General features: G+C 33.9%; 1 protein-coding gene across 1 annotated transcript in view; it reads left to right on the top strand.

Moving 5' to 3' along the window:
* Positions 1 to 2,067: 2,067 nt before the first annotated feature.
* The window catches only part of LOC134651126 (extracellular serine/threonine protein CG31145), a 157,434-nt gene continuing 133,721 nt past the window's right edge, over positions 2,068 to 25,780 (top strand). The window contains exon 1 of the mRNA XM_063506143.1: positions 2,068 to 2,315. The gene's annotated coding sequence lies outside the window, so the exon portion shown is untranslated. The remainder of the gene's footprint in view (positions 2,316 to 25,780) is intronic.

Below are 25,780 nucleotides of genomic sequence, written 5' to 3'. Positions count from 1 at the left end.
AGATTTAAAAAAAATCTGATATTAAGTAACATAGGTGGAGTTTAAAAAAATCCTGATACTACGTTGTAGGGACGGCCACTTGTCTGCGAATATGTCTGCGTTTTGGACTGTAGCTATGAAGTTGTTTAGTAATTCTATTGCTCGGTACGTGGGTGCGTTTGAACCGTGATAGGTGAGAACATTTGGATATGCGAAAAGGTTTCTGGCTCTACGTGCGCTACGCCCTACTGCAGCTATGTAGTTGTCTGGGGTAAAAATACGCTACTAATAAAAATACAGAGAAAAATAGAAGATGTCTGGAGCCCAATTTCAACGGGAAGCAGCATGCATAATCCGTTATTCTCTGTAAGTAACACAACTTCTATTTTGTTAACTGACTTCATAAATGGATTTTTTTGTATGCTTACCGATTACTCGAAGACGCCTGAACCGATTTAGAAAATTCTCTTTTTGTTTCAAAGCTTTCCAGGTGATCCGAATTAAATTTTATCAAAATCGGTCGAGCGGTCGAGATTAAATAAAAAAAATAACACTTCCATAGTAAATTCCACCCCCGTTTCCACGCCCTTAAGGGATGAAATGATAATAACTACCTTCAACCGGGGTGAATAGGGTAAATGTTGAACTTTGAGTGAAATTTTTAACGGGATATTTCCCTGATTGTTACAAATGTTAAAATACAATAACTTTGATTTGATGTTTGATTTATAATAGTAGGTATATTTCCAAGTAGGTACCAATAGGGAAAAGTGGCCAGGGTTATGTTATGACATATATAACAAGCTGACAGTAAGGGCTGGTAAGGACGGAGAAGGGTACGCACATACGCATAGATGGCTGTTACAATCGTGTATTCAACATTCAAGTATCTCGGTTGCACAATAACAGACACCAACCAGAGAGAAGAAGAAATCGTCATTCAGAATGCCCAGATGATCAGCAGCCTTTCACAAAATATTAACATCCAAGCTTATCAGCAAAGTCAAAGTCAAAATATACTTTATTCATGTAGTAGGCCTAGCAACAAGCACTTATGAATCGTAACATATATATTACCTGCCTATCTTAAGCTATATAATTATCGGAGCAATTTATTGATGTTATTATTCCATAATAATATTGGATTATTATACAAATCAAATTTAACACTAAGATTTTTCACAAAAGGATCGTCAAACATGAAAAAAAATTGTATCTATAAATAAATACAGCAGAAAGCAGAAGAACGTGGGGTTTACAAGACCGTGATAAGACCGATCTTGGTACCTATATGGATACGAAGCCTGGACGTTGACCTCAGGGTCAACGTATTTTAGAAGGAAAACTAACTCTTGGTGGCAGAGAGGTAGATCTTTAGAAAGATTTTAGGCCCTACTAGACGTGAAGGTGGCTGCTGGAGAGTGGGAAGGAACATCATCAACATCATCATCAGCGACAGCAAAAGCATGTGGAGAAAATGGGAGAGGATCGTGCGGCCAAGAGAGCTATCTGCGGCCAACTGGGAGACGTCTGACCGGAAGGCCTAGGTACCGATGGATCGACGAGGTCCAGAAAGACCTCTGCGACATTCAAACGGCTGAATGGCGTCGGATCGCACAGGATAGGAACGAATGACGAACTCTAGTGTCGGAGTTCGTCATTCGTTCCTATCCTCGGAGGCCAAGATCCACTTCGGGTCGTTGAGCCAGTGAAGTAAGTAAGTATTAAGCTAGGAAGTGAAATACCTAACAGCTTGCAACATCTATTTTTTATTTTTTCATGGAAAAACAGAGATGGTAATGTGTCTATAATTCTATATCAAAATAATTAAAGTTGCAATAAATTTCATTTTTGTTGTAAGAACTAGGCGCATGTTTCATGGCAATTTTCCTTTTCGATTGACTCTATCGCGTGCGTAATTTAACAGATAAGCATTACGAGTATTCTATCTGCGACAAAGATATACCTCGTTATCTGCCTAGGCACAAAAAATTTGGTTCTACGTCTACGTTTACGTTAACCATACGGGCGGAACTCCTAAAGTCAAACGTCAAACTACGGTAACTACGATCGACTCAGTACCTCAGTACCAACTCTGAGGTCGGTTGAACCGCACGCGCGCCGGCTCCGCATTCACGTAAACATTTACGTATAACAATAACTTTTAGGGAAACATTTCAACAATATTCCAGTTGGACTACACACGTTTCTCATCGCGCGTTATCGCGAGTTTACCTTAAAAAGAAGTTTGATTAATTGAAAAATTGGACATTGCAGTTCGCGCCGTCGTTTGTTTTGATTAGGAAACATCGCGTTTCGCCGGTCATCTATCACAGGTATGCTCTTTCGAATTACCTGCTAAGTTACATCATTACAGGGTGTTCCTTTTGTTCTCTAATAGGTTTAAATATTGCGCGTTGAGGTGGCAACACCAGAAGGAAATTATTGCGGTTTGTCACCGCGGGTTTCACATAAACTTGGCTGGAATTGTAAAAGAAATTTTAATTAAGATTGTGAAATAATCCGTCAGCTAGCGAGAATAGTTTTAGTAGGTACTTAATATAATATATTTTCCTTGTAGCATTAAAGTTTTCAAGTAAGTAATGAATGTAATCATACCAAGCAAGGTCGGCAGGCGATGTTATGAAACCTTTGAAGTCTTTAAACTGTGTTGTTTTATGTGACAATCAGCTCCAACTGGTTGATGGGCCACTAATCTAATTTTTGCACTTGAATCGAAGTTAGTAACAGTTGTATTACATTAAGTAACTGTGCGTACCTACTTATTATTTGAACGTATTATAAAAACTATTTTGTTTTTTGTATACCGTGATGTTGAGTTACTCGTAATGTACTTACTTCACATATATTTTTTATAATACATATTATACATACCTACCTATCACTATCACATCATAATCAAACGTTGGATGTCCGACTAGATAAAGGCTTGCACGTTGCACGCTATAAGTAGGTATTAACGAGATCCAAATAATTTTTTTTTGTTTTAAATTCCTTGTTCAGTAATTTGTGGTTATCATAAAAATAAATAAATAATTTTAGTCTTAATTAATTGTCACAGTGGCCTTCTGTCAATTAAAGTAAAAATATAAAATTAATGTTTTTCTTAGTTAATAATTGGGTATATACAGTGTGGAAAGATAAGTCGGACCCTGGAGGGAAACTACCTTAAATCCTTAAGCTGGCTCATTTTACTTAATGGACACATTCCTTCATTTTTAAAAAGAAACCAAACTGCATTCAAAGTATTTTTCTTTTTTTCTTCGATTTGGCTTGTCTAAAAAAAAATCTTGAGTACTAAATATTACATTTTATGGATATTTTGTACGACAGACGAGTTTAAGACCTAATTTTTCTTGGAGAAATGTTATCATTAACATTAACTGTATCGACTAGTAGAATAAAATTGCGAGTTTTTATTTTTTGGAATTTTTTGTCGGTTCGAGTCCCGGGCGAGGCAAGCAAGTTTTAGAAAATCTTTGAATGCAGTTTTGTTTCTTTTTAAAAATAAAGGAATGTCTCCTTTAAGTAAAATGAGCCAGCTTAAGGATTTAAGGTAGTTTCCCTCCAGGGCTCGACTTATCTTTCCACACTGTATATTATGTTCTGACAACAATTACTTGTTCCTTGCTACAAACATTATTGTGACATTAAGAACGCATTCCTGCCCGAAGCAAAGAGAAAACTTTTCACCTGGTTAAATAGTCTGAACTACCATGAAACTGAGCAAATAGTGAAACGAGTTGTCTTAATTCTACAAATGACATAATTACATCTTTCAGGCTCGCTCATACATGTACTCAATCATAACAGACACAAATACTACACATCATACTCACACATGACACACATCACGTTTTTGTTGTACTCAGTTGAAGTATGTAGTAAATATAACATAAATAAAAATTGTATTAGTTAGCATGTCTTAGTTTTGCATGTACTTCTTTAAGCATAGTTTTTCATGTTAAGTTGTTCTGTGTAGAGTCTGTTTGGAAAGAGAAGAGTCGTGGAATGTATTGGGCCATACATTCCATGACTCTTCTCTTCTCTCTACCAACAGGACGATGGCCATGAGGAAATTTTAAATATTTAATTTAAATGACCATCACCAGAGAGGTCACATGATCTATATATATAAATGCACGTGTCCTGACTGACTCATCAACGCAGAGCCGAAACTACAAATGCTAGAAAGTTGAAATTTGAACAATAGGTTGCATTTATAAAGTGTACAAAAAGGGGATGAAAGTTTTATTTTGAGCTACTTAGGAAATTGAAACTTCGTAAAAAGATATATTATTAAAATACAAGAAAACAAATTTCAGCGTTTTTGAAAATTCATCCCCTAAGGTGGTGAAAAAGGGGTTGAAAGATTGTAAGGAAATCAAAAAAAATTTCGAGCGCAGAACTTGAAACTTTGTTTATGGGGATATTATTAGAAGAAAGGAAAAGTAATTTCAGCGTTTTTGACAATTCATCCCCTAACAGGGTTAAAAAGGAGTTGAAAGTTTGAATCCATTACAAATACTTCGAAACTTCTTAGAAAGGCATAATAACCGATTACAAAAAAAAGCGGCCAAGTGCGAGTCGGACTCGCCCATGAAGGGTTCCGTATTTAGGCGATTTAAGACGTATAAAAAAAAACTACTTACTAGATCTCGTTCAAACCAATTTTCGGTGGAAGTTTACATGGTAATGTACATCATATATTTTTTTTAGTTTTATCATTCTCTTATTTTAGAAGTTACAGGGGGGGGACACACATTTTACCACTTTGGAAGTGTCTCTCGCGCAAACTATTCAGCTTAGAAAAAAATGATATTAGAAACCTCAATATCATTTTTGAAGACCTATCCATAGATATCCCACACGTATGGGTTTGATGAAAAAAATTTTTTTGAGTTTCAGTTCGAAGTATGGGGAACCCCAAAAATTTATTGTTTTTTTTCTATTTTTGTGTGAAAATCTTAATGAGGTTCACAGAATACATCTACTTACCAAGTTTCAACAGTATAGTTCTTATAGTTTCGGAGAAAAGTGGCTGTGACATACGGACGGACAGACAGACGGACAGACGGACAGACGGACAGACAGACAGACATGACGAATCTATAAGGGTTCCGTTTTTTGCCATTTGGCTACGGAACCCTAAAAAGTACTTGCAACGTTTTAGGAAATTCAACCCCTAAGGGGGTTAAAAAGGGGATGAAAGTTTGTCTTGGGATGCAAATTTTACTTTAACCTTGAAACTTCGCAAAAAGGTATTAAATTAAAATACAAGAAAACTAATTTCAGCGTTTTTAAAAATTCATCCCCTGAGGTGCTGAAAAAGGGGTTGAAAGTTTGTACGGAGATCAAATATTTTTAAGAGTGCGGGACTTCAATCTTTGTATAAAGCCATATTATTAGAACTCAAGGAAAGTAATTTCAGCGTTTTTAAAAATTCATCCCTTAAAAGGGTTAAAAAGGGGTTGAAAGATTGTTTAGGGTTCAAATTTTATTTAAAGCTAGGAACTTGAAACCTTGTAAAAAGGTATTTTATTAAAAGAAAGCAAAACTAATTTCAGTGTTTTTGATAATTCATCCCCCAAGGTGCTGAAAAAGGGGTTGAAAATTTGTATGGAGGTCAAACATTTATTTGAATGCGGGACTTGAATCGTTGTATTAATGCATATTATTAGAATACAAGAACAGTAATTCCAGCGTTTTTAAAAATTCATCCCCTAAAAGGTTTGAAAAGGGGTTGAAAGTTGGTAGAGGGTTCAAATTTTATTTAAAGCTAGGAACTTCAAACTTGGTACCTAAATAGGTAGTTAGGTAGTAGGTTTTATTAAATAGTGGACTTGAAAATCTTCTGGGGGATTATATCGAGAACAATTTTATTCAGTTTGGGGCTTGAAACTTCGTAGCCAGGCTGTGAAAGACAAATCTCATGCGTTGTATAATAAAAATTGACAAATGATTAACCGTTCCTACTGTTATCTTTTGCTGCATAATGTTCTTATTCTATGCTAATATTAATGTACTTACAATAATATAACCACCAATATACAAATCCACGCGTACGAAGTCGCGGGCAACAGCTAGTTCCTACCTATAATATAATGCTTGAATCTCACTAATGACGAAGTTATGTTAGTTAGATGTAATAAAATATGAACAATTAAGTACTGATAGACTTTTAAATGTTTTTTCATATAACTTTTACCAGTTTTTAATTACACAAATTATTTTATATTGTTGCCATGTTAGGTTAGTCAATTATAAAACATTCGACATTGAACTTATGAAGGCCACGATAGTTACAGTCAACCTTTAATTTAAGTTTTCTGCTATCCACGTCCTATTATTAAAAGCCTCATGTAAAATATTTATATTATTAGCCTTTTAGTCGGTCGAAGAAAACTTTATCCTTGACTTTTTCATTTTTTAAACCAGCACATTCACCTTTTAACTCCATAAGAGCATAAGATCCTAAAAGAAATTAAATATATAGGTATTATCACAAAAACGTATTGAGTAAGTATTTCCACTCGCGACAGCAGTACAGTGAATTTCAGAAAATGCGTCCTTTCTAAAACTTTCTAAGGTTTCTAGTAGGAAGATCAATTACTATTTTTAAAGCTCCATGTGTAGGTATTTTATCGATTTAAGTTGTACTATCAAGACAAATAAAAGAAACAATAACACCTTAACAATTTTAAGACGAAATGTGTTACCGCTGGCCATACGTCAGTTAATCGTTAAATAAAAGTGCTCCTATTGCTTTCAAGACTATTAACTGCATAGACTCTTAAAGGCCTTGAAATGAGTTCGGATGTAGGAAGAAGTGAAATGCAATACGCATCGGAGTCACTTTCTGCCAAGGACCGGAAAACCCCTCTTTACGCTTAATCCTATCCATTCGGTAACCCAATCAATTCGGTTACCTTATCATTCGGTAACCCTATCATACTGTTACCTGATTGTAACGGTAAGCTTATTGAAACGGTAACCTTAACCGTTAACCGAGTTAATCTCAAAACCCCATCGCGTTAGGGTTTTTGTTAGGGGTTTTTAACCGGTTTTTATTCAGTTATGGTAACCTTTATTATCGGTTGCTTATTGGTTTGCTACATTCGTATTTAGTGATGTGCCGTCAGTCAAATACTAAGAAAAATTGTTAATAATAAATTAACTACATATTTTATAATAGTTTATTTTGTTATTTTTGTCAATTTTCTTAATTTTGCTTATTTTAATGTTTTTGTTTATTTTACTTATTTTGTTTATTTTTTTATTTTGTTTATTTTACTTATTTCATTTATTTTATTTGTTATTAATTTTGTTAATTTTATTAATTTTATTTATTGTATTTATTGTATTTATTGTATTTATTGTATATATTGTATTTATTGTATTAATTTTAGTTTATTTACTTTATTTATTTTATTTATTTTATTTACTTTATTTACTTTATTTACTTTATTTATTTTATTTACTTTATTTACTTTATTTACTTTATTTACTTTATTTACTTTATTTACTTTATTTACTTTATTTACTTTATTTACTTTATTTACTCTATTTACTCTATTTACTCTATTTACTCTATTTACTCTATTTACTCTATTTGCTCTATTTGCTCTATTTGCTCTATTTACTTTATTTACTTTATTTACTTTATTTACTTTATTTACTTTATTTACTTTATTTACTTTATTTACTTTATTTACTTTATTTACTTTATTTACTTTATTTATTTTATTTACTTTATTTACTTTATTTACTTTATTTATTTTATTTATTTTATTTATTTTATTTATTTTATTTATTTTATTTATTTTATTTATTTTATTTATTTTATTTATTTTATTTATTTTATTTATTTTATTTATTTTATTTATTTTATTTATTTTATTTATTTTATTTATTTTATTTATTTTATTTATTTTATTTATTTTATTTATTTTATTTATTTTATTTATTTTATTTATTTTATTTATTTTATTTATTTTATTTATTTTATTTATTTTTTTAATTTTATTAATTTTGTTTATTAAACATAACCTAACCATTGTTCATTAATTTTTGTCATAAGCATTTATTTATTTAATTTTATTGTTAAACATTTTTTTTTACTCTATTAAACATTTAGAAGACCTGACGTATTTTCCTTTAGGTATATAGTTAAATGTTCCCAAGTTTTAATTCAGGCGTTCTGGGTTTCTGGCTTATATTGATATAGCTTGCATTTTTATACTACATACATTACTACTTAATTCCTTTTACTCTTTCGGGTTTAAAAAAATCCCGTGAATTGGAGAAGAAAGTTTTGTTGGAATGTAAAAAGCATACTAAGTCTCAAGTCTCAGAGTTGGACTAAAAATAACTTGAATAAGAAGAAGAATAAGAACATACATTTTATTCTTATTCCAATCGATTTGAATAAGAATAATTCTTACACTCGTTATTTTAGAATAAAATAAAAGTTAATAAATCATGTCACTTTTATTTTATTAAATGAAAAATAAAAAACGGAATATTTATTCCAGGTGTAGGATTATTCTAAATAACGTTTTATTCAATTAGAATGTTAACTATAGATAGATAGTAAAATGAATGTTCGGTATTAAAACCTTCTCCGTTTAGTTATATTGATTTTATACATTTAAAACATTGACATATTAAAAGAGTGTGACTTTTCTATTTAGATTTGCACCAAAAACATGTATTCTTTATTAATAAATAAGAAACAACGATGATACGTGTTTAAATATACAATACATAATCCACTTCAATTTCACCCCTCTTTTCAATGGTCGGATTGATTTGAATTTTTTTTTAGCGTAAAAGATTTTATTGTGATAGATAGGTACATTTTTTGAAGTCTTCGAAACGGTGATGATAATTTTATAATGAAGCTACATATAAAGTAAACTGCGAAATTATAATTATGATGGTTCAATGTATATTTCTTTGCGTATTAAGTATGTATGTATTTTGTTTATGATTCCTATCAGCATTGAGGTCATACGTGTGCTATCTCTTTCACACCTACGGAAAGTGAATGAGATAGTAAATTACTGCAGGTAAGAAAAGAGTCCTACGCTTATCACTAGATTTGCAGAAAGTTGCAGGCGTGTTTCCACTTGAGACCGTCATTTATTACTCATTGGTAATAACAATAGGATTAAGTCGTGGCGTGGTGAATTCTTTGTCAGCATTTGCTAAACACGTGCGGCAAGCGTTGTGTCAAACGATATTAATATCTGTTAATTTCCGTCTAAATAATAAATGCAAATTTTAAATATCAGAAGAACTTTTAAAAACACCATAAGTCTTGGTAGTAACTCGGACACTGAAACCACATACTAAACATAATTCGAAAACAGAAAATAAACATGAGTATTTTCCCCATTTGTTCCTGCCCAACGTGACCGCCGCGATACATGAGGCGGGGACATATGGGAATGATTTAAATGAAGCGCCTATTCCCATCTGTGCCCGGCGGGGAGAAATAGGAATACACCATATCGAGCCATTCCTTATCCTACCTTTAAAAACATCTTTCTTAGGGTTCCGTACCCAAAGGGTATAAACGGGACCCTATTACTAAGACTCCGCTGTCCATCTGTCTGTCACCAGGCTGTATCTCATGAACCATGATAGCTAGGCAGTTGAAATTTTCACAAATAATGAATTTCTATTGTTGCTATTACAACAAATACTAAAAACAGCATATAATAAATATCTAAGTGGGGCTCCCATACAACAAACGTTATTTTTTTGTTGGTTTTTGCGTAATGGTGCGGAACCCTTCCTGCGCTAGTCAGACTCGCACATGGCCGGTTTTTTTTATTCATAGCAGCTGAATTGTACCTGATGATTTAGATCACATTAAAAGAAATACGGGTATCGTCCAATACCAAGACTATGCGGCAGTAAATTAAATTTGTAAGATTTTATTGCATAAAATCAGGTATAAATTAGACAAGAAACATAGTAGTTTCTTGTCTAATTTACTTCTATCTATACGTAACGCCTATACGGCACCCAGACTGCATGTTTAATCTAGGAATATTATTTAGAATATAAAATCATGATCTTGGGGCACGGCAGTGCCCCCGCCAAGTCGAGCGCGAAGCAAACACTGCCGTACCATCCTTTACTGGAACCATTTCGCCGCATTTTCAGGCCCCTATTTGAGAACCTCTGGATAAGACCAGAACGCAGAAATTTTCGTCTTCCAGTAAGTTATAATCACATACTTAAAATCCAATTTCAAGTCTGTAGGTCATTTAGTTCCGAAGTTAAGCGAAAGAAAAGTTTCGCATTTATGACACTCATTCACTCATGATCATCAGAATAGAACTAGTACTTCCCATAAACTCAGAGAGCTGAAATTTGGTACAGAGTTAGGGTTTAATGGCCACATAAAGGGTACACCTAAAAATATTGCAATATCACTCACGTTTTAAAGATCTAAGAACTGCATAAGTAAGTTTGTAATCCCATATAAATATATGATATTACAAATTTACTGTTGCAGTTCATAAATGAAGATATATTTAGTTATGATATGTGTATACATAGTATGGGTATGAGTACCCGAAAAGAAGGACTGCCTACAAAAAGAGATGAGATCCCTTAAAAAAACATTACATGTAAAAAGGTGCAAGTCTCGCAACGCTTTTACTACAAAAAAGTTTTGAGATGTAATGTGAAACCAAGTCGGTTATTTCAATCAGTGCCAGGGGGTATTAAAACCGTATCAATAAGATATCTTTAATTTGTAATACATATAATGACTTGGCAATCGCACATAATGCTTTACTCGTACCGTACTCGTAAATATGTGTAATGCTCAAACTGCAATTAGCGCTAGCGTTATGTTCAATTAGAATTATTTTAATAGGTGACGATGATCCTTTTGCCATTATGCAGCCGTGCGATGGCCAAGTCATTATACGTATTACAAATTAAAGATATCTTATTGATACGGTTTTAACACCCCCTGGCACTGATTAAAATAACCGACTTGGTTTCACATTACATCTCAAAACTTTTTTGTAGTAAAAGCGTTGCGAGACTTGCACCTTTTTACATGTAATGTTTTTGATGGGATTACATTTATTTGATTAAGAATTATTCTTATTCAATTTTTTCACATACTAATTATTTCCGATCAAATTTATTTAAATAATTTTGACGGGAATAAAATCAACATGATTTTATTCTTAGGAATTCTTATTTAAATAATGATTTTATTCTTGAATGACCAACACTGCTTACTAAGTATGTATGTATCTATTTAATTTAAACAAAACTATTTCACCTAGCAATGTTATAGATACCCAATAAATATAATGAATTCTGGTATTAATGAAAGATTTGAAGTATTAAAATAAGTTTATTTATCACTGCTATAGATATATATTTTCTGATCGCTGCATTAAGCGGTACAAGGTAAATTACGGCTTTTAGCTCATACAAACTCACCGCATATGAAAACATTTTAAACTAAAGTCTATTTTTTTATTCGGTAGACTAAAATGACATTTCATAGTATGAATGAACATCATGTGTCATTTCATTTCATACTGTGAAATGTCATTTTAGTCTACCGGATAAAGAATAGACTTTAATTGCTTATTATAAAATAAGCTCGTAATAACTAGTACATATGTCATTTGTTAACAATGGTAAAATATCTACCGCAATCCACTAGCGCATGTATCTTTATCACAAAGTGATTTTTTTTAATCACTCTATCTCTATTCTCTGGAATCTAAAGATAAATTATACCTAACTATGTACCAGTAAAATTACTAGTTAGGTAAAAATTTTTCTTTAAATCAGTCTTTAATCTGTAGGTACATACCAAGTGTGAACCCGAAAATAAAAATAATAATCTAAGTAGCATAAAATATAACTATGTAATAGTAGCAGATATTACTAGGATAGGATGTTGTTTACTTGCAACCCCTTTTCTAAACATTTCTAAACTAGAATTGCTCCGAAACACAACAATAGGAACACACAGGTATAAAGATAAACAAAGGAATAACCACGCTGCCTGCGGCTGTCGCTCCAAAATAATACTGTAATCGCTCACTTATGTTTTCAACTTTAGCTTAAGGACTCAAAGTGCAATATTGTTTGAATTGACAATAAGCGAAGTTACCGGCAAAAAAACTTGTTTGTGCTGGAGGCTTCATAGACCGCCCATGCCAACCACGGTTATTCAATAATGAGTTGAATTTAAGTCTGCGTAAAGATTACAATCGTTTGAACTGGTTCAAAACCTTATTATGAGGTAACAGAATCGACTGGGTTTTTATTTCGGTTACCGGTAACAGGGGTTAACTCGATCTGATACGGTTACCGAATCAAAGTGTTACCTTATCAGACGGTTACCGTTATGGTAGGGGTTTTTATAACCACTTCTAAAATAACCCTATGAAAAACCCCGGTTAAGGTAACCGGTTCCGGTCCCTGCTTTCTGCTTCTCACGACGCGGAGGTCTACTCATTCCCAATGTGACCCTTTGTCCAATTCGTTACGAATTTGATCAGTTATGATCTTTCACACTATTTTAATATAGATATGTAATGTAAGTTTATACACAATAATTTAACTTTATTCAAACATTGTTCTACTTAGGTAATAATTGTGAGAATTTGGTGTGCATTCGATGTTTCTTTAATTTTCTCACTGCTTTAATTTATATTTGAAATGTAAATTAGGTATAATAACCATACACCGATTTTTGTGACATAAGTAATTCAGCTAATATTAACTAAGTATTACATGTATCACAGTGACGCGACAAACAAGTTGAGGTGGTGCTAATATTGAGCTAAACCTTTCATATGGCATTTATTATGCTACATTTGTTAGTAAAGTTGACTCGGTTGGGCGCTGCGCTTTGTATCGGGTAGGTAGGTACATAGGCTTAGGCAGATACTATAAGGTACTACAAACTAGTTTTAACACATATCCGTGAGAAAAACTTAGACTGCTACTTTTTGTTTCACAGTCTGATGCGTTTCAACCGCATTGTAATCAACAGGGATCGGAACCGGTTTTTTGCAAAAACTTAGAAATAACCATATTTTTCGAATTATTTTATGCTCGAAATGTAGGACTCAGTTGTGTGTTTAGGTAACGACTTCGTATTATTAGATTGCCCAATTAGAAATGAAGTAATTAGCAAAGAACGAAAAAATACCGTTTCCGTTCCCATACAAAAAATACCGGTATCCGATCCCTGGTAATCAATAATTAATACGTCTACCGTCAAAGGTGATTGGTGCATAATGTGCTGTCAAACGTCTTCTGTGAGTTATTGTCTAACTAACTAACTAACTCTGTAACGTGTGAGAAATATTCACGCAAAGGCGTTATTAGCCCATTCTACCAGAGATGTGCGAGGTGCTTAACAGCTGTTAGCTCGTACTCTAGAGAACGACAAAGCTAAGCTAACCGGGTGACCGTTTACGCTAATGTAGGGCTTACATGAGCTTATCACCATATTTACACTATACGTGCGTAACAATGTGTTAGTGCTTACACTGCCTATTAACAGTGAAAACTACGAAGGCAAGGAAATATAAGCCGATCCTGTTTACAAAGCGACAGGAATCTGACCCCGACAAGTCTATATAGGGTGTCATTCTGAATTCCTAACAACGTTTGTCCTAAAGTCACTTGGCCTAACTGGTTTGTCCCAATGGGCACATGCCCTAACGATCAATTGTCATAACGATTATTTTCCATAATGTAAGGTTCTGAAAAATGGTTAGGTTTTTGAACTTGCTGCCACAAAAGTGGGTTAGTAGGTTTAGAACTGCGACCCTCGCAAAAAAGAAAATATGCTTAATAACATTAGGATAAGTAATCAATAATTAGGGAAACCAAAATTAGGGATTTTAGTGTTAGGACAACTGATCATTATGACAAACAATATAAGGGAATGCAAAGATGGGAGAAAAGACTTTAGGGATTCAGATATAGATCAGTCTATATATAGCTGCATAGGTTCTTACATGACACTTTATGCCTACCTAATGTCCCTGTTAAGCGAATATGAAATATCCCTTTATCTTGAAGCTACCTACGAAGTCGCTTTTAGAGTTATCTTGTGCTTTTTTAAAGCTACTTCCTTTAGGGCTAAATCTAATCTTAATGGGTATCCATAATTGGCCTTATCTTAGACATCTTTAGCTAAGCAGCAGAGTACTGTGAATAAGCGGCTTTATTGGAACCGGTGCCATGCGGTTACCGTAAATTGATTTTAACGCGCACACCGCATGCGCGTTTTTTATAGTAGTTTATGCAACAGTGATATAATAAGGGTTATGAGCTGTTGCATACATTACTTTTTCTATGACAGCTGCAGCAAAAAAAAAAAAAAAAAAAAGAGTTATTATTAAAAAAAAAGAGTTATTATTAAAAAAAAGAGTTATTATTGTAAATGAAAACATACCTCTTTCAATCAAGATGATCGGAACTTGTATCTTTAAAAAAAATAAAGCAGTTGTATTATACTCATAAGATGACTGCTAGCAGTCATCTTATGAGCCTATAGACAAAGCATTCAAATGACATTGCTTTAGATATCACTGTCAGTCATTTAATTGACACATTTAAGTGCTGGAGTAGAAAAAATAAGAAATGTTGTTGCTATCGCCTTTTGTGATCGTGCTTCATTGATTAATTAATTATTTCTCCGTTGTGATTGAATTGAAACGCAGTAGGCAGCACACTCCGTTATATAATCAAAGCATGCGGGGTTCAAAGTATAAGAGTTTTCGGCCATTTCAAAATGCGCAGTGTTTTGCTCCTGGAGTCAGTGTTTCAAGTTATGAGCGAGTGGTTTTTAGGTATATTGTAATATCATAAAGTTAAATATTAAAAATACTACAAGTAGGAAAACAAGTATCGTAATTAGTGCAATAAGTAGGTACGTCCTATGTACCGATTAAGTACACATACTTATAACATTAAACCTAGTAGCTATAGCCGGTCTAATATATATGTTAGAAAGGTTGAGGTTTCAAGAGACGACATTTTTGAAACTCAACTTAATAGGCAACTAAAAGTTTCGTCATGGCTTTAAGTACGTTTTCATGTAGGCATTTAAGGTAGGTACAATACCTGAATTGTTAAAAAAATATTTTTACAGTACATTTGGGGCTACTTTTCCGCACTAGTGCGTAAAATAGCACTTTTCGTGCGTATGTCGAAACTTTAAAGTGCCATATGTACTGTAAAACGTTGTTCGATACACGTGCGAATAGGTAATTCGCAACTCGTGTCGATTTAAAACACTCTCTTCGGTCGTGTTTTAATTTATCGCCACTCGTTTCGAATTTCCTCTTTTTCGCACTTGTATCGAAAATAACTATTTATTTTGGCACGTTAGATTGCAGTGCTTTTTAACTACTCATGGCTTTGTCTACCAGATGTTACCAACATGTCTGCGTCAGGCCCCCCTTGGTGCCATTAAATATGTATGTCTCTTTATCGTCAAGGTATTTTCCTAATTTTTCCACGGCTCTTTTGCCATATCGCTACGCCCCACTGGTTTCTCTCTAGGCTATAGGATCTTGCCATAAATAGACCAGGTTCAAAATTACCTATAAGTGTTTATTATTAACTATGTGTGGCTAAAACCTCTAAGTTGCCGCTTCATCTCACATCTTCCGTCGGCACATTATTGCAAGCTGCTTACAATGGCTCCTCAACCATACTTTAAACACCGCGGTGTTTACAAATTGTTGCATTACAAGCAATTTCACAATTGTTCGCACCGATTTGTTTGTTCTAATTATTCGGATTTTTCCTTTGTTTCTCTGGCTGTTATCGCATTTCTTTGCATGAACTTTTTAGCCCGAATTTTTATTGTTATGTAAAATAGTTATTTACGATGCAAGTGCGGAAAAGAGGAAATTCGAAACGAGTGGCAAGTGTTTTAAATCGACACGAGTTGCGAATTCCCTATTCGCACGTGTATCGTACAACGTTTTACAGTACATATACCCCTTTAAATATTTGACATAGCAACGAAAAGTGTTTATTTACGCACTAGTGCGGGAAAGTAGCACCATATGCACTGTAATAGTTATTTTCGATACAAGTGCGAAAAAGAGGAAATTCGAGACGAGTGGCGATAAATTAAAACACGACCGAAGGGAGTGTTTTAAATCGACACGAGTTGCGAATTACCTATTCGCACGTGTATCGAACAACGTTTTACAGTACATATGGCACTTTAAAGTTTCGACATACGCACGAAAAGTGCTATTTTACGCACTAGTGCGGAAAAGTAGCCCCATATGTACTGTAAATATACATTTACAAAACAGTTTGTTTAGTATTTATTTATTTAAAACGATGTAACTAATTGACACGACTCCATTATAATACGGCTCTACCCAATAATAATTATACACGGAACCTTTTATTCTAATGCGAACTCTTATTACCTATTATAAAAACAGTCAAGTTCGATGTTGATAGACTCTACGGGGGTTGTGGTGTATTATCGCCGCGTTTTTTTATACCTACTGATTTATTGACCACTTTTTCGAATTCTTTAAAATCACACCAAGTTCGAGGTTTACATGTTTTTGCAATAAAATGATACAACAAGTAAAAAATTGACTTTTCGGGTATTTAGCCCACATTTATTTTGAATTTAATTTTATTTCGGTTGGGTCGGCAATTATAAATATATTAGGTACATACATTATGTGAAACTTTGAACTATCTTCAGATACAAACCTGCAGGCAAACAGATGGATAGATAGACTGTCGGATAGCGGATGCTTAGTAGGTTTCCGTTGGTAATCGGGTGCGGTAAAGCAAAGTCTAATTAATCCAAAAACTATTATTTTACTGCTTGCGCTCTAATTTTTATGTCCGCCCTACCTGACATTATAATACTTACGTATATCTCTTATTTCAAGAAGTTACCTACACTTTCATTCCATTTTCTAAATTGTAATTACGAGTAGTATAAAGTGTGTTAAGTTAATGATAGTGTTTATTTCCCTATTATTTTTGTCCATTACACAGTGTAAGCTTATGGGAAGTGACTATTAAAAACGTATCACACTCAGAAATTGAACTCAATAGATACATAATAATAACCAATATGATTAACTTCCTATTACCACTCAAGATAATGCACTTGAATTTAGCAATTAATACCATTGTATGTAGTTTGAACTATTCAATAAATTAAATTACCATACCATTTTTTTTGTATGGACACATAGTCATTAGTCCATACAATAAAGAAAATACAACCTATTGACATGTTACTGCCTACCTAATGTATGATTATCATAATGTACATATAGCTAATCATTCTAATCAGTCACTGAATAACGTTACACTTAAAAGCAAATATAAAATGGGTCACTACGAGTAGGTATGTATGTACCGACACATGTCCATAATAACAATAACTCTAAATTTCAAATTGATTGTAGTCAAATAGGCATGAGACTTTGGACTACTGAAGCCTACATCATGCCTTTGCACTAGAAAATATAAAGTCTGAAAAAATAAACTAAGAAATTAATTTAATTATAATTATATCTTAGATTAGTATCTGAGTTGTGCAGTTGGTAGTCCAACCGCACACTAAAAAAATTGGAAGGTAACGACATCACCAATCAAGAGCCATATGACCGGACCATAATGTATTATGTTCAACATTTAAAAAAATTGTTCATAGTCAAACATCAACATTTATTCAGTAAATAGGCCACAAGGGCACTTTTACACGTCAACATGGAATTTACATACAAGCAAAAAAAATTATAAAATTCATCTACCTAAGCCGCAAATATCAAATCAAACTAAAGTATTACATAGAGATGTATAAAGTCTCTAAATGTCGAATTACAAAAAAAAACTATAATAATAGTATTTAAAAAAAACACAAAGATACAAAAATTACGTATAGTATGTTACAAATGTTAAGCGGCTTTTAATATTGATGTCATGTCAACCAACATCATACCTACTGTAGAATACGAAATTGATGTACCCGCTATCCTCAATTTACAGGTCTAGTAAATTTCGGGGGCTCGTAGAAATAACTTCCGCAGATGTAAGTAATTGTGCAAAAATAATGACAGTGATATGGCGAAGAATATATGTTGTCAATCTTTTGAAAAACAATCTTAGCAATTTTGTGAAGAGTAGTATCGTATCGGTCGATTACACAAAGTTCTTAGCTTCTTTTGTATATGACAGGTAAAATGTCAATTTTATTAGCCAATTTACACACTGCCCAACCTGTCCAATCGAATTGTCATATTAATACAAAACCATATATTTTTAGTATGTTTAATATTAACGGAATAAAGTAGCTAATGGGATCTCCTGTTTTCACTGAAACTTACGTTTTATACGTAATGATGTCAGATAAATCAAGGGTAGTGGCGAGGTCACTAAGACCCTAGAGGTAAATGTATATGTACCTACTTAGGTAATTTGTTTATGAGCAGCTTGTAAGGTGCATTTTGAAAATTGCTAATATCTTCTAAACCAGAAGTTACTCCAATGCACCTTTACTGTTATTAATTTAATACAATGACGTTGTCGTAGCCAACATCCAGGTCACGCAACCAGCATGTCGCCTCAGATGTCACATTGGTAGTCCGAGTCGCTTTTATAATGTCGCTATGGGTAGGCTAGTAGTTCTGTGAGCCTGTAACTGTGACAAACTTGTCGTAAGGTTTTCTATGTCATCTTTTGACTGTCTCTGACTCACAAAGTAGGAATAAAAAAAAAGAAAAATTCTTTGGGTACTTACCTATATTTATTATATTGCGATTGCTGTGGTCAGACGATGTGGTTGTTGTATTTGTTAGGCATCGTCGCTTTCCCGTAGACGCTTCTACCATTACTGTTGTAGGTTCGAACGCGGAAGTAAGTGATACTTCTGCCTTGGTGAGCTGATGTGACCACATTTTCTCACGGCAAAATACGGACACGAGCATATTAATAGAAACCTTTTAATCGTGACCATAATATTGTGTAATTTAAGTTATTAAGGAACACCTAATTTGTACTGAGTAAATATTTTCTAACTACAAATCTAATAAATTATGATTAAAAATATGGTTACTTATTTACAAATTAATATACAAAAATTGCAGTAAACTTGTTAAAAAAAGTTACGTATAAACGTGAAATATCCGTAAGTTAGTCACTCAACTCAACCTTCAGACTGGTCCGGTTAGCTACACTTCCGTGCCGGCTTTAGACTCACAAAACAAATGCCTTATTATGTTTAACCAACAGGCGCTTAAATTAGCTTGACCTATGAACCTATCAAAACGTAAGTATTATTATATTGTACAAGTACATTTTTTGTTTCTTTTTTTCCAACTTTGCATCTTCGTTTCCTGGTCCTAATTCGCGTAGGTAACATCATAAAATATTTTATGTTTGTAATCGTATAAATAATCCGACTTTCATCGATATGTAAAACTTTTTACGCAACTTTCCCAATATAAAGACTAACTACAGTTACTTCTAATACAATATGTAAGATTTAATTTCCAGTAAGACTTTGAACATACTTAGGTATTTGGCTTTGTAATTTGACGCGACGATGATAGACAATTTTAAATATTAATGCGTGCCGTATAGTATGTATATGGTATTGGCATTGAATATAAATAGGTATCTAATAGGTACATATTAACCTTGAATCGAAATTGTGCTATTGTATTTCACGAATTAATTAAGAATAAGATGAGGCAATACATTTAAATGAAACAGAGTCCATGTAACTCGCGGTGCGGCACCACTGTACCGCTAGACAAGTCATGCATACTATATCGCGCAATGCAAGATTTAGACATCTGGAGAAAGTGATGGATTCATTGATTTAAATGAAGCGCTAAGGCAAAATTGGAGAAATTAAATGAAGGGTCCACGGAAAGAACATGTCTAGTCGCACTAGTGACATTTTGAGTAATCGCGGTTTTAAAATTTGGAACAATGTCAAAACGTATGGTAATTCCGTGACCAGGTATTATTTAACTAAAAATAAAGTTGTGTTACATTTATTATACAGTGGTAGCAAAAGATATAATATAACTAATAGTTCATTAAGAGCTCTTCATTTTGAGATAAAAATCTCATTTTCCGAAAAATGTGACTAGACATGTTCTTTCCGTGGACCCTTCAAATAGCTTTAACATGTATTAGTGGGGCCAGGGTTAAAGTACAAAACAATTGCCTATCTAAGTAGAATACCAGAAGAGCACGCGTTCACTTTTACTTCGAATGCTAACAGGTTGTTTTAATGCCGAATTGCCGCGTCGCGGTTAAATATATAGTGTGTCAAATCAAAGGACTGTCTTATTTCAAACATAGATAGAGAGAGTCATACTATCTTTGTCTTACACTAGTACTAGCACCCAAAAGAAAAGGATGAGTATAGTTTTTTTTGTTCCTATTTACTGACAAATTGGTTTGACCATCTATTTGAACTAGGCATTTCGTTCAATTATTACAAAAAAATGGGTACCTAATGATTCTCCGAGAAACTTTTAGCAGATTATCGATTCGCCGACAACGATTCGCCGAACATCGTTTCGCAGAGTCATTTATTTGTAAATATAACTTTTGGTCGACCAACGTTACGTAGACACTTGGTTCACATACAGTTCAGTTCGCTTCTGTGTAAATTAGCAGAACTATTATTGGACAATTTCCATTTCGCAGAGTAATCGTTTCGTTTAAGCAATGTTTAGTCGAATAACGTTTCACATTTTACATATAAGTCGTTATTTTCAAAACAAAAGGATGATATAAAATATTATCATTTTTTAAATAAATGCGTTAAGTATATGTTTATAAAATACCTGAGTTACAAAGCAGTTAGCGAATATGTAGTGTCAGACTCGTGGTAAGGCTACAATTGCACTACATCAAATTGGTGGATTTGGAAGGAAATGCTTGAGTTACTTTAGAACAGTGTTTTTCAAAGTGTGGGTCGCGACCCCCAGGGGGGTCGCGGCACTTGTCCAAGGGCGTCGCGAAGTTCAGCTTTGAGAGAAACTTATGGAAAGTAATTTCATTTTTTAAACTTAAAAATGTCCAATCCTTTTAAATTTAAAGTTTAAAGGTCGTTAATGTACATATTAATAAAACAAATCATTATTAGAGTTTAGAAAATACCGAAATCATAATACACATGCCTTTAAAAATTGAGGAGTTCCGTCAATTCCTCATGGATTCCAACATCAGATCAGAACCAAAATTATTATGGTATTACCTCGAAGGTAACTTCTTTCAAACAAAAAAAGAATTACTCAAATCGGAACGGAACTAGATAATTAAATGTATCTAAAACCATGTTTATCAGACTCAAACTAAAAGTTGTTGTAAAGGTTAGTCATGTCCTAGTATAGTCATAAATAAGAGAGAAGTTCAGCTAGTCAATATTAATGCCAAATGAACATTCGACCTATTGTGTTTCGACCAATGGTTTCTCGGGTAATTATGACAGTTACTAAATGATTATTCTACGAATAGTAAATATGCGTATCAATGTTCTGCTTATTGACAACACTCGCAAACGACTATTATGCGTAATGAGATTCGGCCAATCGTTACTCTGCCAAATGACCCGTCGGCGAATCGTTGTCGGCGAAACAAAAATCGGCGTAATTTTTCTCGGAATATCAATAGGGCACCCAAAAAAATACCTTTAGGTACAGTCAATAAGATACTAAACATCGATACGAACATAGTAGCAAAATATGTACCTACTTATAACAAGTCCTTATTGCCCATAAATTAAGGCAGTGTGAGTGGGTACATATTTTTGGCACTTGGTTAATGTCGATATTTTATGACCCTACACCATTCATACTGGGGGCAACCTAATGTTAAACAAAAACGGAAAAATGTTGCCTGTAAGCGGAAGCGAGTCGTACCAAAGGATATGATATGATTAGTCTAATCTTCAGCAATCGCGGGACAGAGTACTTGGAGCTCCACTGTAGGTACCTATTGTAAGTGAAACCGATTAGTCAGCCTTTTGTAGCTAAGGAAGTAGTCTAGTCAACTTATTGAATATTGATGTAAGTATAGGTAGCTTTTGAGGCACTGAACTAAAATGTTTAATGTTTATTTTTGTGTCATAGTTAGCGACCTCTATCAATAATTAACTATAAAATAACCACTTTTATATTCACATTCACTTGCCACAATGTCGCCCGGTAAAGAGTAATTACTGCTGTGAATGGAACTCAAGGATTATTTTAATATTTTACGAAACGGTCTATCATAAGGCAGACTGTTTGTCTAATATAATGGTACGTCAAACATTGTCTGTAGAAAGTAAATGGGCTCTCTTTCGATTATCTTGGTAAGTGCCAATCTAAAATTTCTTGATTGCCGCGAAGCTCTGTAATTTTCGTTCGTAGGCGTAGGACGTCCGCCGTTGCGTTTGGCGTTGAGATTAAGATCTAGTCAGTTTATAAAACTGCAGGTTTGAAGATATACATACTTCCTTAAATGTATACTTATATTTAGTTCCATGAACAAAATTTTAAGTACGTATACCAAGGTTGGAAGGAATCTCATTGACTAGAGAATAATTAATATTAAATACCTAACTAAGAATACACTTTGGAAAGATGCAATAATTGCACAGTGCACGTCATCATTATTATCATCCACGATAGTCCACTACATGTAATTTTAGCTGTATAACGCAGGCTGTTCAGAACCTAATCGTATAAAATCCCTTTTCGTAATTAATTAATGATGGCCTATTTACAAGGGAATAAAGTGAGTATTTACTTTTCTAAATCGCCAGCAAACGTGCTTGTCACGTGTCGACGCCTAAGCCTCGATGAATGGCTTCCATTAAAATAGTTTTATTTTATTTATAATCTCTTGTAGTTAGAGTCACCCATGCGCAACGTATCTGCGGCAGCAATGCCTCTATAGAGAGATTTGAGTATTGATTTTTTTTAAGCATAAAGTACTACAAGCATAAAATCTTATGGCACAAAAAAGTTTTGCATACTTGCAAGACTCATAAATGTTTGTAGGCCGAATATTTTTTGAGGGAATTTAATTTGCCAAATGTTTCGAAATTCGCAACTATATTTTGTCATAATTTCATTTCGCCGAATGACCATGTGGCAATTCAACCCTATAATTCATATAATTTTTTGTTTTCGTGGGGTCGCAGTTCTAACCTAACCTAACCCACTTTTCTGGCAACAGCTCGTTTTCGTGGGGTCGCAGTTCTAACCTAACCTAACCCATTTTTCTGGCAACAGTTTTTTACCGGACTCCGCATCTGCTCCGGCGCTACGGGCAAAGCAGCCCCTTCGCCCTTGCGTATCAAAGCGCAGGCACTAATGCGCCCTCCGCGCCTCCGGCTTTTTACATACACTCTAGGGGTAGGACAGACAAGACTACGTGGATAGTGGGGTGCTCCGATTCGGATTTTGTGTGCTAAAAATATGTAAGGTACATCCAAAATGCCAATAATATGTTCGGGAACCAAAAGTTTCCAAAATACAAGAATATACGTACATAATAATATTTTTTACACATTATAAATGTAGGCCGATGTACAAATTTTAACTTTATATAGCTTTGTTGTTTTGGCTCTGCGTTGATGAGTCAATCAGCCACATGTTTTGATGCATTTTTAAATAAATTATGCTTGGATTATACAAACTAACGCTTTCTTTAATTTTAACATTCGTGCAAAAACAATTCTACCAAATGTATATTATGACAGATGCGTTTTAGGTCATAGAAGTTATGCCAAATAGAGGGAATCGAAATAAGTGTTCTGCAATGTAAACATTCACCTAAAACCTATTATGCTAAACAGATTATGCCAATAACGTTTCGGACAATTGAACAAATGCAAAATAAAATTATTCGCATCAAAAGTCGGCCAAGATAATAATAGTCTATTTAAAATTCGGACTCGCAATCATTCGGGCTATTGTATATAATATATTATACAAACTGAAGCTTTCTGCAAATTTAACATTCGTCGAAAAACAGTTCTGCCAAATAGGTTATGCCAGATGCGTTTCGGGACACGAAAGTTATGCCAAATAGACGGAACCCCTGAATTAGGTATTTGCCATTAAAATATCCTTCATTCAAACTTTACCTACTTTGCGTTTTGGCTGTGTTCGCGACTGTGACGTTCGCCTTGCGGATTTGTTAATATTGCCTATATATACGTCACTTATGTGACAATAGACAGATGTCAAATATGTAGTATAAAAAAATATGGCCCACGAAACCCATCATCGTTTTTGGTCCCCCACCACAGACAAGACATCCTCTAGACTGAGCATAGTAACGCTACCCCCTCTGCCACTATATTTATACGGTAGTTTTACTCCATCTTCGAGTCAAAGTGTCAGAATCCCGTGCCGTGATTGGTCTGTGTCTTTGAACGGACCAATCACGGCACGGGATTCGCTCACCTCGTCCCCCCGCACCCTCGTATTTTTGGCAGCATCGGTTTCATGAAATAATTGCTCTAAACTCCGTCTAGAGGATTCCTAGTCTATGTCCCCCACTCACTTCGGACAGTCAGAAACAAAAGTGGCTAAGTGGATCAGATGTTCAAAGTGATTTGCACATGCTGTTAATCTCTTAACTTAACAATCAAGTTGTACTTATTCAGATCATTTATAACACTTGATCGGCTAGCTACATGTACTTCTGACTGTACATATGACTTAATTAACTTTTCCCACCTGTAAATAAGTAATTGTGTATAAGGATTAGCCTTAATGTGTCCTGCGGCTCGTGTATATGGGTATAGTAAACACGGAATTGCTTTTAATAGGTACCAATCCGATTAGAGCGATCAATAATTTGGTAATAGGCGTTATTACTACAATCCATTCTGTGGTAATAGGCTACTACTTAGAGCTTAAAATATCTATCACAATTTCACTGTTATCACGCCGCGGTTGTTACCCAATGCCGTAAAATACTTAGATAAAAACGAAAGTGAACATTACGTTTACTGTGGTCAGATTTGGCACAACTTTTGTGGTCACGGTCAAATGGGCTTTAGTATTGCATAAAATAATAGAAGATGGTGTGTTGTCTATGTATTAAATTTAAATCCATAGGTGACAATAAGGATGTTTATTTTATGCGAGACATCGCGTGCGCTCTGCGATTACGTCTTGTTGTGTGTGCGTTTATATAACGGCGGTTGTCTTTAGTGTATTTTCCGTGAATCAATTTATCACGGTTGCTTAGAATACGCTTTCAGCTAACGATTTATGGTAGGTATAAACAATAAACAATCATTTTTGTTTTATTTTATTGGCATAAGTTTAATTTTTTTTACTGCATGTGCAAGTAAGAGTCGGTTATATATACTGGGTCAACCAAATCTTGTCAGTAAATAGGAACAAAAAAAACTATACTCATCCTTTTCTTTTGGATGCTAGTACTAGTGTTAGACAAAGATAGTATGATTCTCTCTGTCTATGTTTGAAATCAAACAGACCTTTGAAACACTATATGTAGGTACTAGCATTAAAGTATTTTGTACAAAGCAGCCATTCTGCACAGAAGTTATTGAGAAGCTAAGGCTGAGTAGCTATTTGTTATCGAGAACTATTACAGAACTTTTTTTAAATGCAATTCTTGAAAAGTTATAAGATCTTTGATTTGTTTCATAATCACGGTAACGTCACTTGCTCTTCCCAGACGATTAGTTGTTAATTAAACCATTTGGCAGAAC

Source organism: Cydia amplana, chromosome 9 (assembly GCF_948474715.1).
Source record: "Cydia amplana chromosome 9, ilCydAmpl1.1, whole genome shotgun sequence".
NCBI classification, from domain to species: domain Eukaryota; kingdom Metazoa; phylum Arthropoda; class Insecta; order Lepidoptera; family Tortricidae; genus Cydia; species Cydia amplana.
Note: the sequence above shows the minus strand (reverse complement) of the source record. Positions and strands in the feature narration are given on the sequence as shown.